The sequence below is a fragment of the Suricata suricatta genome, chromosome 14 (genome assembly GCF_006229205.1).
Source record: "Suricata suricatta isolate VVHF042 chromosome 14, meerkat_22Aug2017_6uvM2_HiC, whole genome shotgun sequence".
Lineage (NCBI taxonomy): Eukaryota > Metazoa > Chordata > Mammalia > Carnivora > Herpestidae > Suricata > Suricata suricatta.
Genome location: NC_043713.1, coordinates 55,195,395 through 55,208,285, shown reverse-complemented (window position 1 = coordinate 55,208,285; position 12,891 = coordinate 55,195,395). Strand labels below are relative to the sequence as shown.

The window sequence follows — 12,891 nt, the reverse complement described above, 5'->3', positions numbered from 1 at the left end:
GGAGGTCGGGGGTGTGTCCGAGGGGCCGGCGGGCGGGAGGCCGGAGCCCGGCGGAGAAGGACGGACTCGCGCTCTGCCGAGGGACCCCGTGCGTGGTCGCAGCTTTCTTCCCGGAGCCCACCCGAGCGGCGGCGGCGGCGAGATGCGCGGCGGCGGCGCGGGGGTCGCGCTCCTGGCCTCGCTACTCTGGGTCGCCGCGCGTTGCCAGCAGAGAGGTGAGCCCCGGTCCCCAGTGCCTCGGCGGGCGGGGGCGCTGCGGGACAAAGCCAGCCGCTTTGCCCCTTGTGGGGTCGCTGCGCTCATCCTCGCTCACCTCCGGCCCGGGCGGGATAGCACACGTGGGTCTCCGCGCTGCCCCTGGAAAGCGTCTCCCGGACGGAACCGGAGAGGGCTGGGGACGCCCCTCGTGACGGACGCAGCCCGCTTGTCGTACTCTTGGGCTTGAACTCCTCGGGCTCGGGGGAGGTCCGCTCTGTTTTGTGCGATACAGAGCGCCGCTGACGCTAGCGGTGCGGGGATGGCTGGAGTGGGGCGGGGGGTACGGCAGGGGGGCGGCACGACTCCGCAGCGGTTCCCCGCTCGCAGTCTCCGGGTTGCTGGCCGGGCGCGGGGAATGAATGGGAAAGGCGTCCTCCCGAGTCGCCCTCATTGTCCTGCAGTGGGAAACCCGCTGGTCCGCGGCGGGGAAAGGGCGGGCTCCTTGGAGCCACTCGCGGCCCAGGTGGGCAATGGGGACAGACCATAGTGAGAAGCTATCCTGGACCTGGTGCACTCGCCCGCGCGGCCGCCGCAGACGGAGTCCGAGCCACAGATGCGCCTTCCGAAAGGGCCTTTTTGTGCAGCCCGCCCCCCTCCCCGGGAGTGGGCCAAACCAGCTTATTCTCCGCGCGAGTTTAGGCCGCGGGGTGAGCGAGCCGGCGGCGACGGGAGGACTTGGCATGCTCGCTCACTGCATGGTACAGTGGTTCCCTTGGCAAGGTTTGGGGAGAACGGAGACCCCAAGCGAATTTGCAAGGCTTCTATCAATGCCGGGAGAGAAAGAGAATCCCTCTTTCCTCTTCTGCGGATCACTCCATCTCCCATCCGCCCCTCTCGACCCTAGGGGTTAAGTCTTCCCAGCGTCGCTTCTAGTTGGCTAGGAGGTCACAATATTTGTTGAATGCACCGTAATGGTGCAACGTAGGATCAAGGGCACATTCCCACCAATATACATTTCATTGAAAACAACAAAAAAAAGTACAAGTCAAAAGTAGGTAGGCGGAATGCGAAATACCCTCGTGGGAAAAAAAAATGTGTGTTTGGGCATTGTGCTGAGTTGTGAACTCTACAGAAACGTGTCCGTCTCATTCATTCAGGCATTCGTGATGAACGCACTGGACCGGAGCTGGCAACCCAGCTTTGAAAGCCCGGCGCCTGCTCGGCCGGGAGATGGGCTGGGACACAGAGGGAATTTACATAGTTAATGCGCGCTAGAAAGGAGCCGCAGGAAAGGACGCCGCAAGCCCAGCTCATTTCTCTGGGGTTGCTGAAAGTGAACAAGTCCCAGTTTCCCACAGTGTGGAGAGAGAGCAGCTTGGCTCCGTCGTATTGTTCTAAGAAATTGAAAGTTCTAAATGGAGGAGATTCCCGGAATGTTTTTCTTGCCCCTAGGAGCTGCGCACTTGGCTTGGGAGGTTATGAATGGTGTTTGGAGAAAGTGGGACCTCATGGGGCTTTCCTGCTTAGGATGCTGTGGGAAGCCACCCACAGCTGGAGCCTTTGAATCTTTCATCACACCGCCTTCCACATTTGCTGGTCTCCACCCCGTCACCCAACGCCATGCTTCCTAACAGGCATTTTAGAGGGAGTTTTCATTTAAAAAGAAATAATTTGTGCCCTACATATATAGCAGAAATGATTCGTGTAACGGCATAATTTGGTCATAATAAAATAGTCCTGACCATTATCACTGCTCAGCTAGATATCTAGTGCCTACGTTTTTTGAAAATGATCATTATCTAATAGCACTCAGATTATTAGCAGTTCTCTGTAATTTCTGCAGTCTCTCTGGATCACCTTACAACTCACAGTATAGGACCTCATTTACCTTGAAATGTAACCTGTTTAAAGTGAATTATTCCTAAGTCTAAAATAAGAGGTGGTGTATTTCTTAATGTAACGTCGTGTTAAGTGCACAGCTAGCAGTTGCATAGAATTATAATTGCTTCATGGGTTGGCTCATCAACTTTTCTGTTTTAAATCATTCTTTTTATTTATTTTATTTTATTTTTTTATTTTTGAGAGACAGAGACAACGTGAATAGGGGAGAGAGAGAGGAAGACACAGAATCCAAAGCAGGCTCCAGGCTCTGAGCTAGCTGTCAGCACAGAGCCCGAAGCCGGCTCGAACCCATGAACTATGAGATCATGACCTGAGCCAAAGCCAGACGCTCAACCGACTGAGCCACCCAGGCACCCCAATCATTCGTTTTTTCAAAGTAAAAATAGGGGGGTGCCTGGGTGGCTCAGTCAGTTGGGCATCCGACTTCGGCTCAGGTCATGATCTCATGGTTTGTGAGTTTGAGCCCCACATCGGGCTTTGTGCTGACATCTTGGAGCCTTGAGCCTGCTTCGGATTGTCTCCCCCTCTCTCTGACCCTCCCCTGCTAGCTCTCTCTCTCTCTCTCTCTCTCTCTCTCTCTCTGTGTCAAGAATACATAAACATTAAAAAAATTAAAAATAAATAAATAAAATAGGTAATTCCAAGTATAGGGGAAAATCTATTATATGAATAAAAGAACATTTACTTCATCATCAAAATGGCATAGCATTCAAATTTAGCATGTATGTACTCCACAGTAAAATACATGTGACTTAAGGGATTGCAAAGGCACATTTTCTTTCCTGTGGGGCTGTATTGCCCAGGTAAGGGCCAATAAAGAAGTTTTGATTTTAGCAGTTGGAAACAAAGATATTACTGCCCACCTTCTACATATCCTGGACTTCAGCCCACTCCTTTTCCCTTCCTCTTTTCCAGACATTAAATATAAAGCCTACCCCTGTAGCTAATATAATATAAAGAATTCAAATACCATAAAGATATGAAATAAACGCATATACTGTTTTGTAATGTCTTAGAGTTGTACTGCTATATAAGCAAGTATCATAAAATGTTGATATACCCACTTCAAGGTACTCATCCTTGAAACACTCCCATTTTATAATAACTCATTCATAAAGTCCTATGGATATTCATTATAATTGACAGCAAATTTGGGGAGTGACAAGATATTATCTTGAAGCTTTAGATGTTTTATTCTTTGACCTTATGAGCTGGGCAGAATTGGACAAATTACTTAACTTTCCTGTGCTTTGGTTTCACCCTCTGCAAAATGAGAATAAATTACAGTGCCTCCCTGGAGAGGCTGTTAATGATGAAATGAAACAATGCAGGAAAGTGCTTAGAACAGTGTCTGTTTCTCAGAAGCTAAGCAGGATTGGGCCTGGTTAGTACTTGGATGGTAGAACAGTGTCCAGTATGGGGTTAGCCCTTAAAATAGATAATCTACAAGCATTGTTGTTATTACTGTATTACATAGAACTTAGCTGTATTCTCTGGGATGCATAATCGTTTCAAAAATTCGAGTTTGGATTTGAAATCAAATAGCATTGGGCTTGATTCCCAGACCTGTCCCTCTGATGAACCATGACCTTGGCTAACATCTTAACTTCTCTGAATGTCAGTTTTCCTGTCTATAAAATGGATAGGATTCATGTGATTAAATAACACATAGAAATATCGGCGTGGTGTTGGGCACCTCCTGGCGTCACAGGCATACAATCTGTGGCAATGGCTCTTACTGTTATGCCTCCTGTCATGTGTGCCAGCCTCCCTTTTTCATTGCCCACATTCATTGGCCATTAAGACCTGTTGATTGTACCTCCTGAAAATCTGTAATCTGTCTCCATTTTTTTTTTGTCTCAACTACTGACAGGCTCAGAAATTGTTTATTTTTCCCATGAAATATTATGATAGTTCTCTCACCAAACCTCCCTCCTCCCCTCTTCTCCGTTCTCAGCACTGCCTCCTCTGTGATTTTTCTAGAAACACCACCTATGGGCTTGGCCTGGCGCCACCCACACCCCTTGCTTTTTCACACGTATACACAAAATAACAGTGACTTGCATTACCCCAGGGGTACACCAAGGAGGTTGGGACCCCAGCTGGCCTGTTGTCCCAGAGCTGAGGGTCATTAGTTAAAGCCTCCTCATAGGCAACCAGTATTTCCTGGCACACAGGCCGGTAAGTGTCAGGCAAGTCTGCTGTGTAGGGTGTAATGTCCTGGAAAACCTTCCTGGTCCCCTGGGCGCTGACATTTTTCTTAGGTGCTCTTTCCTGAATTCCCGGGGGTCTCTGCGCTTAATGCTCTAGTCATACGTACCTATTGGTCATGGTGGTGTAAACAATTGACTCGCCCATCTGGCTGGCCCGCTGGCTTGGGCTTCTTGAGGCCAGGGACGGTTTTATTCATATCTGTATGTTCGTGGCTTTGCAACATTCTCAACAGTTAATAGCCACTTATCTTTGTTGAACCAAATTGAAATCAGTATCTTTACTTACGAATCAAGCAACTGAAAATACTTTTTTGTATAGATGATCCATGCCCATGGAACAAAATCCAAAGGGCACTAAAGGGTATATAGAAAAGGGTTAAGCCTTTTGTCACCTTCTTTTACAGCAAGCACTACCTGGGTTTTTTGTGTATCCTCCCATAGATGTTTCCTCACGTAACTCCTAAAAGCAAGCTACTTCATGAAACCTACTTCTTCTGTAACGGTATAAGGAGGGGCCCCGTTATTTCCTGACAGAACATGGAACAGTGTTCCCCTCTCCACTGCTCCTCCCCATTCCCACTTCAGTGCACCTGTTGCAGGGAATTAACGCATTGCTTGATGAATGCACCTACTTGTTAACTTGTCACCTTCAACTTGTCCCTTCCAACATGGTCTTTGACAGAAAGAGGTTAGAGCTGTGTTCCCTACATCTTTTGGAATTTGAAAAGCAGGCCACCAATTGATTTCATGACCTCGTACTCATTCCGAAAGTACTGCTTACCATTGCATTGACAAGCTATTTCTTGAGCAGTAAATAACTTTTTAAAAGTGTATTTTAGGAGATTTATAATGCAGAGAAAGTCAAGTGTGAGAATAATTCTATAAGAGGTTTAGAATGGTGTGTTATTTATTTCACCAACTAAGTATGATTTGTTACTAAGTAGGAACCCGTATGGCAGACATAGAAAAACTTAATTTTTTAAAAGTTTATTTATTTATTTTTGAGAAGAGAGAGAGAGAGAGCACATGCAGGTGAACAGAGAAGGGACAGAGAGAGGGAGAGAGACAATCCCAAGCAAACTGTGTGCTGTCAGCACAGAGCCTGACTTGGGGCTCCCACGAACCGTGAACTCATAACCTGAGCCAAAATCAAGAGTCAGATGCTCAACTGACTGAGACACCCAAAAATTTAAGTTTTAAAAATAATTCCCAATGAATAAAGTTAAATCTGCGCCTTGATTACATAGATTAACTGGAGACAACCAGAGAGAACCCTCCATTTTAGACATTAGATGAAGTTTTTGGTTACATTCCTCAGAAATGTTTCGGCAAACAAGAAAGCCTACATATAGTTTCCTAAGCAAGGTGTCTGTAGGTTATTTACACACTTGCAAATAATTCTTTTACTTGTTTTAATTTCAAAATACTAATATGTATCCACAGACAATTGAGTGAATAAAGGCATTTCAAAATTGATGAGGAGAAAAAAAATCCTTTAAAAGAAATAATTTAGTTAAGGTCATGAACTTGGGTTCTGTTGGAACATGCCGGCCAGGGAGCTATTTCAGCACAAAGCACCACACGGTAGCTGGGTTCACTGCGTTTTCGTGGCCTTTATGTTGAAGGGGACAGACCGTGCCCAGAGTAACCATTTAATAGCACAGAATCCTTCCACTTGATTCTTTGTTGGTTCCCCCCACCCCCAGGCTGAATCTGGAGAGCTCTCTTTGGGTTAACTTGTTCCCAGGGATTTTGTGTCTTGCTTGGGGGCAGGAGACAGACAATGGAGGCAGTGAGAATCCAAATCAGCTTGGTGGATGACATTCTTGCCTAGGTAAGCATTTACCTTTGAGTGTTCATCGAGAAACAGTGGTGTGGAAATTCCTAAGATCCTGGCTTCAGCGTGTGTGTGTGCGCCCTTTTTTTTTTTTCCTGAATTTACTATTTGAAGTTTGAGTCTCTTCATTCCTGAAGTATCTTTGAAGTCTGATCTTTTGGCCTGGCAGGCAGTGGGACTCAAATTCTTGTGCCAGAGAACCTCTCGCATTGCTGGTGGGAATGTCAAATTTAGATCAATGAGTATTTATAGAAAATGCCATCGTTCCCCATTCCCTGAAGTATTTCCTGCATTGTCTTGTACTGTTCCATAATTTCCTGCCACAGCCTCAGGAAATTCTCTGTAACAATAAAGAAGATGCTGAAGTTTAGCAGATCATTTTTAGTTAGGGGAGAATATTTGGGAAGGGGGAACCTCACATCACGATGCTGATTATTACATAGCACACACTTTTAAATGTCTTTAAGCTCTTCAGAGTGACAAAATTGGAGTAATGGCGATGATCTTGTTACCTCGGGCCAGCACTTCCAATCACTTCCCTCTGGATTTCCCCTAGTTCCTGACATTCTTTCAGTTCCCTTGGCTGCGTCTGCCTTTTCCTTTTTTGTATCCTCTTATCCAAATTGTCTCCCTGCATTTTTGTTTCTTCCTTTAAACGATTCGCTGATTTTTAAAAAATGTGTTTCTCCCTATTACCACTGCAAACAGTCACCAGCTGTCTAAACTATAACCAACCACTTTTATTGTATTTTTAAAGGTTTTTTTTTTAAAGAATTTATTTATTTTGAGAGAGAGAGAGAGAGAGAGAGAGCAAGCAGGGAAGGGGCAGAGAGAGAGGGAGAGGGAAGCCCAAGCAGGCTCCGTGCTGCCAGTGCAGACCCCGATGCAAGCTTCCATCTGTGTGAGATCATGACCTGAGCCAAAATCCAGAGTCAGACACTTAACTGACTGAACCACCCAGGTGCCCTCAGCCACTTTTTGAAAGGTTTATTTACTTTTGAGAGAGAGAGCGTACATGAAAGCACACAAGTGGGGAAGGGGCAGAGAGAGAGGGGGGAGCAGAGGATTTGAGGCTGGTTCTGTGCTGATAGTAGAGAGCCCGATGCAGGGCTTGAACTCAGGAACCAGGAGATCATGACCTGAGCCGAAGTTGGACAATCAACCAACTGAGTTACCAGGGGCTCCCCCAGCCACTTCTAAGAAGTCTGATGCTCACATGCTTTCTCCTAACCCTGCAGTTGGGCCAATGCTGCTGGCGCCTTGCTGTCATCGTGGGTCCCCCGGATCGGGCAGTTCTAACTTCTGCCATAGCCACGGCCCTCTGTAACCCACCCAGCTCAGTCAGGACTACCTGGCCTTATCCACACCATTCTCTATCCCAAACACCTCCGTCCTCCCTGGCTGCAAGTGGTGGATGGACTTCCAGCTGTCCCATGGGTCTGCATTACCCGCTCACCCGAATTGCACCCCCATCTCTCACCCAAAACCTAGCCTGACCACTGACCGCCCACGCACAGCCTGAAGCTTGCCGCCCTAGGACAGCCTTGTTACGATGCCCTGTATCAACTGTCCTGTGTCTGGATTTGCGTTGTTTTCTTTGTGACAAGTTAGGGATCCCACCCAGCCAGAGTTGGCTTCTGATCCTCTTTTAGATGGCTTGCCTAGAATTCTGTAAGTCAAGGTCAAAATGAAGGGGTATTTTTCCTGTAAAGATCAAAATTTTAGCTTCCAGCATTTCTTCCAAAACACAAATAGCATGAGAACACGGGGTTCTTGTGCTCAGACCTGAACCATTGGCAGTGGGAGGTGACACCACCCACAAATGCTCCGGAGGTAGTGGCATTGCCTTAACAACCGTAAAACCCTGCCGAGCCCCTGGATGGCCAGCCCAGCCCTGAGTCCTGGCCCTCCTCTTCGTTCCCATACATAGTTACTCCCCACAGTGTGCACTATGATTATATCACCAAAGGTGATTTGCAGGTCTATGTGGGATCTGGAATCTGTGTTTCAAAAACCCTTATTCCCATTTGGGTATCCAGAGGCACAAGGACCTTTCCAGTTGATCTTCAAGGTGACTGTTATGGGTTTCTAGTTATTTTCTGGGGCCCCTGGGTGGTTCAGTTGGTTAAGGGTCTGACTTCAGCTCAGGTTATGATCTCATGGTCTGAGTTTGAGCCCCACATCAGACTCTGTGCTGGCAGCTCAGAGCCTGGAGCCTGCTTTGGATTCCCTCTCTCTCTGGCCCTCCTGCACTCACACTGTGTCTCTTTCTGTCTCTCAAAAATGAGTAAATGTTTAGTAAAAAAAAAATTTTTTTTTGTTATTTCCACAACTCTCTGCCCGTTGGCTTACCTTCTGTCCCCGCAGTGTGCACTATGACCAGCGAGCTCTCTTTCCCCACGCTCAAAACTCCCCTGCCTCTCCAGCCCCTTTGTTCTGAACGTCTAATTCTGGCAGTCCTTTCTTTTTCAAATGAGGTATAATAGACACAACCATATATTAGTTTCAAGTGTACAACATAATAATCGATGTTTGTATATATTGCAAAAGTGATCACCACGATAAGGATAGTTACCCGTTCCCATATGTAGTTACTCATTTTTCTTGTGATATGGACTTTAAGATTTCTCCTTTTGCGACTTTCAAATATGCAACAGGGTATTATTAACTATGGGCACCAAGCTGCACATTACTTCCCCAAGAATTGTTTATTTATAGCTGGCAGTTCAAACCTTTCCACCTCTTCCATCCAAACACCATCTTTGCTTTTGTACAAAATCTCATTTTCCTGAGTCCTTACAACCGTACTCCTAGGTTCATGGGTATTCCTTTGTTCATTCTACAAGGGTGGGTGGAGAGGAGTTTAAGATAAGTCACTAACATGGGAAATGCCTTTAGAAGCTTCCATAGCTTTTCTTAAAGGCAGTTAGCATTTCAAATAGCTAATGGCTTCTTAGGGTAGGGAAAAATATTTTCTTGTGAGATTGCCATTTCTAGTTCATGTTTCTAATTTTTGTCCCTGTGTTTGCCAATTCATTTATCCATTCATTCATGCAAGGAACCTACAGTGGGACCCTGATGTACAAAGGTTAGTGTGTCGTGAGGACCCCATGCTCAGCAGCCTTCCTTGCTGTGATCCTAGGCATTTCTTTTCAAAAAATTTTTTATGTTTATTTATATTTGAGAGAGAGAGAGAGAGAGCAAGTGCTCTCTTGCGGACGCTTTAGTGGGGGAGGGGCAGAGAGACAGAGAGACTCCTAAGCAGGCTGCAGGCTCTGAGCTGTCAGCATAGAGCCCTATGTGGGGCTCCAACTCAGGAGCAGTCAGTTCATGACCTGAGCGGAAGTCGGCACTTAACCAACTGAGCCACCCAGGATCCCTGATCCCGGGTATTTCTTGATGTTGTTGGTAGACTTGGTTTTGAAGTCCGCAGAATTGAAAAGTGCAAATGAAAAAAATATTCTCCAGGAGAAATAATGGGCAGAGAAGAAATGGAGGGATTCAAGTCTCAGTTGTGGATGTTACCATCTATTCTGTTTGCTTATAGTCATGCAGGTCGAGGATGATCTGAGTGGGCCGACCTGTGGGGCAGGGAAGGGCAGGAAATGGTGAGGCAGAGAATATTTGGCACTAGCTGGGCTTGCAGGAGCAGCTCTTCCACACAAACACCCTGTGAGGGGATGTCTGGTTTCTAGGCTTCCTTTCTTTTGTGGGAAACTCGGAGCTCACCTGTTCGGCTGGCTCCTCTGCACACTTAGTACAGTTCTGTCTCCAGGCTGCACATTAGATTTTAACAACATCAATGCCCAGGTCCTGCCTGCCCACCCCCCGCCCCCACCGTGGATTTTAATTTGTGGGGTCTGGGGTGGTTGTCGGTCATTTGCACTTGAAAAACGCTCACCAGGTGATTCCTTTGTGCTGCTAGTTGAGAGGCAGTAAGTGAAGGTCGCAAACTCAGCTAGCCAGCCCAGCGAAATGCAATCACACAGCAATGCAGGTTTGGTAATAGCCTCTAACTTATCCATGGCAGCAGATCAAGGGCACTGGCCCCACTGAGCCTGGCGTAGCTTAGAGGCTAACGCTTTGTGTGCATGGGTACTGAGTGCTTATGCTCAAGCACTGTCCTTGTTCATTTCATGTCTGTTTCATGCGCTTTGCATTGCTCTGGGAAGTGGGGATGATACTAAGCACCTCAAAGTTGTGAGGGATCCCCACACTCCCAGCTGGTGTCATTAAAATTGCTCAGAGAAAGACAGTTCCTTCTTTGTGTCCCAGCCCCTCAGCAAGCCTGTGTCACTGGTAAGTGCTCAGCTGATGTATATTGATTGCTGCAACTCTGGTTAAATGAGCTGAATTTGAATCTCCATTTGCTCAGTTACATATAAAGGCCCTTCTTTCTTTAAAACTCTTCGTGATAGAGGTGCTTGGATGGCTCAGTTGGTAAAGCATCCAACTTTGGGTCAGGTCATGATCTCAAGGTCCCTGAGTTCCAGCCTTGCATTGGGCTCTGTGCTGACAGGTCAGAGCCTGGAGCCTGCTTCGGATTTGGTATCTCCATCGCTCTCTGCCCCTTCCCTGCTCGCTCTCTCTCTCTCTCAAAAACAAATAAGAAACAAAATTAAAAAAAACCCTTTCTGATCAAATATGACATTTAGAGTCCCTTCCATTTTTTCTATCTACTAATTTAGTATAAAGCAAAAATGGATTATATTCTTATAATTAAGATAATGACTGATGGTGAATATTGACTACAGATTTAAAATCCTGATCATGTTGAACAAAATCTTATTTGCAGATTTGGAGCCACTAACTTCTAAGCATCTCAAGACAGCAATTTATTAACATACACTGGCAAAAAGTATTTCTATTTCTAGAATGTTCCACACACAGGTGACCAGGGGTTTTTGCACCTCCAGTTGTTGTAGTCAAATGAATATGAGAAATACCCAAAGAATCCTGCTGCTTATGCTCCTGAGCTCAGGTCGGGGAGAGATTTTTGTTCCTGAACGCCTCAAACACCAATGTAACTCATCTTACTGCTTTAGAATAATGTCACTGTAAACAGAAAGAGAACTGATTGGCCACAGCATTTCTACTGCGTGGGGTTTTCTTTTAAAGAAGACGACTTCAGAATACTCTGTGGTGCGTGACTTTAAACTGGTTGGCATTTCTTGGGGTGCCTGGGTGGCTCAGTCGGCTGAGTGTCCAACTTTGACTCAGGTTGTGATCTCACAGTTTGTGGGTTTGAGGCCTGCGTCAGGCTCTGTGCTGACAGCTCAGAGCCTGGAGCCTGTTTCGGATTCTGTGTCTCCTTCTCTCTCTGACCCTTCCCACTTGTGCTCTGTCTCTCTCAAAAATGAATAAACATTAAAAAAAAATCTGGTTGGCATTTCTTAACTAACTCATGCAGTTATATTTTTATAATAGAGGTTTTTTTTTTTTTTTTTTCAAAGGAGCTCTACCTGCCCGCCTTTGGTTTAAGTCGAAGAACAGCTGTTCTCCTCCGGGCATTCTGGGCTGACCCATCCTCTTCTCGGGAACAGAACAAAGACATACAGAATTTATGTCACAGATGGATTTTTGTTTGATAAAAATCACTTATTACCGAATGAAAGAATGGCCCATTCTCCTTAGAAATATGAGCATAACATCTCCTCTGTCTTTAGTGGGTCCCAACTTTGTTAGTTTCCTGTTAATTATTATAATCGACTGAATTAAGATATGCCTCATACAGGTGGTCAAATGCTCCCTGAAAACTTGTGCACAAGACAGCGTTCTGTAAATGAAACAATTTGAAATTGGATAGGAAAAGAATTCCAAAGTAATATTTGAAGGAATCAGCTAGTAAAGAAGATAAACAGCACTTTGGTTTCTGTTACGAACTTCCCTAACCCGATTTTGTTACACAAGGTGTTTAGGTTCTTTTTCGGTGAATGATGGTGCCCACTGAGAGATGAGGATTCACTGCTCCCCAACGGTCTAACCCACTAGATGATGTCAGATGCACGGCTGACACGTTACACGTTATGAACATGCCTTAATTAGCGGTCAGGCCAGAAAACAGGTCATATCCAGTCAGTCTGAGAGAGTTGCAGCTTTCTGTCCTGTGGGGTGTGAAGACTTCTTCCTTGAATCAGCAGCAAGCAATATGCAACCTTCCTAAGCCTCCTTCTGGATCCAGGACATTTTAGGGGTCGGTCCTCAGGGGGCACCACCGTCCTTCAGAATGAAGGCAATAGGCAGCATGATTTTATACCCTGTACATGCAAGGGTGAGGAGACACTCTGACCTATTTTAACAGTTTTATTGGGGTATCATTTACATACCATAAAATTCTACCTCTTGGATGTGTACCGTTCAGTAGTTTTTTGTTTTTTTCTTTTTTTAAGTAAATTTAGAGTGTTGTACTGTCATTACCAAAATCTGGTGTGGAATATTTCCAAGACATCAAAAGGCTTCCTCCTGCTCCTTTCCCCTCAGTTACTGCCTCCACCCTCACTTCGGCCCCCACCGATCATCCATTTTCTGTACTTTTTGATTTGCCTTTTCTGGAAATTTCATATGCATGGAGTCATACAGTGTGTGTTCTTTTGTGTCTATCTTCTTTTGTTTAAATGGTATTTTCTAGATTCATCTAGATTGTGGAGTGTATCTGGGATTTGGTATACTTTATTGCTGAATGCGATTTCGTTGTGTAGATAGCCACATTAATTTAATTTAATTAGTTTAATTAATTTATTT

At 45.6% G+C, this 12,891-nt stretch overlaps 1 long non-coding RNA gene across 1 annotated transcript; it reads left to right on the top strand.

The window, feature by feature from the left end:
* The first annotated feature begins 47 nt into the window (after positions 1-47).
* On the top strand, positions 48-11,787 carry LOC115278476. Its single transcript, XR_003902912.1, has 2 exons — positions 48-215; positions 11,604-11,787. It is a non-coding gene; the product is annotated as an uncharacterized LOC115278476 (long non-coding RNA).
* Positions 11,788-12,891: the final 1,104 nt, after the last annotated feature.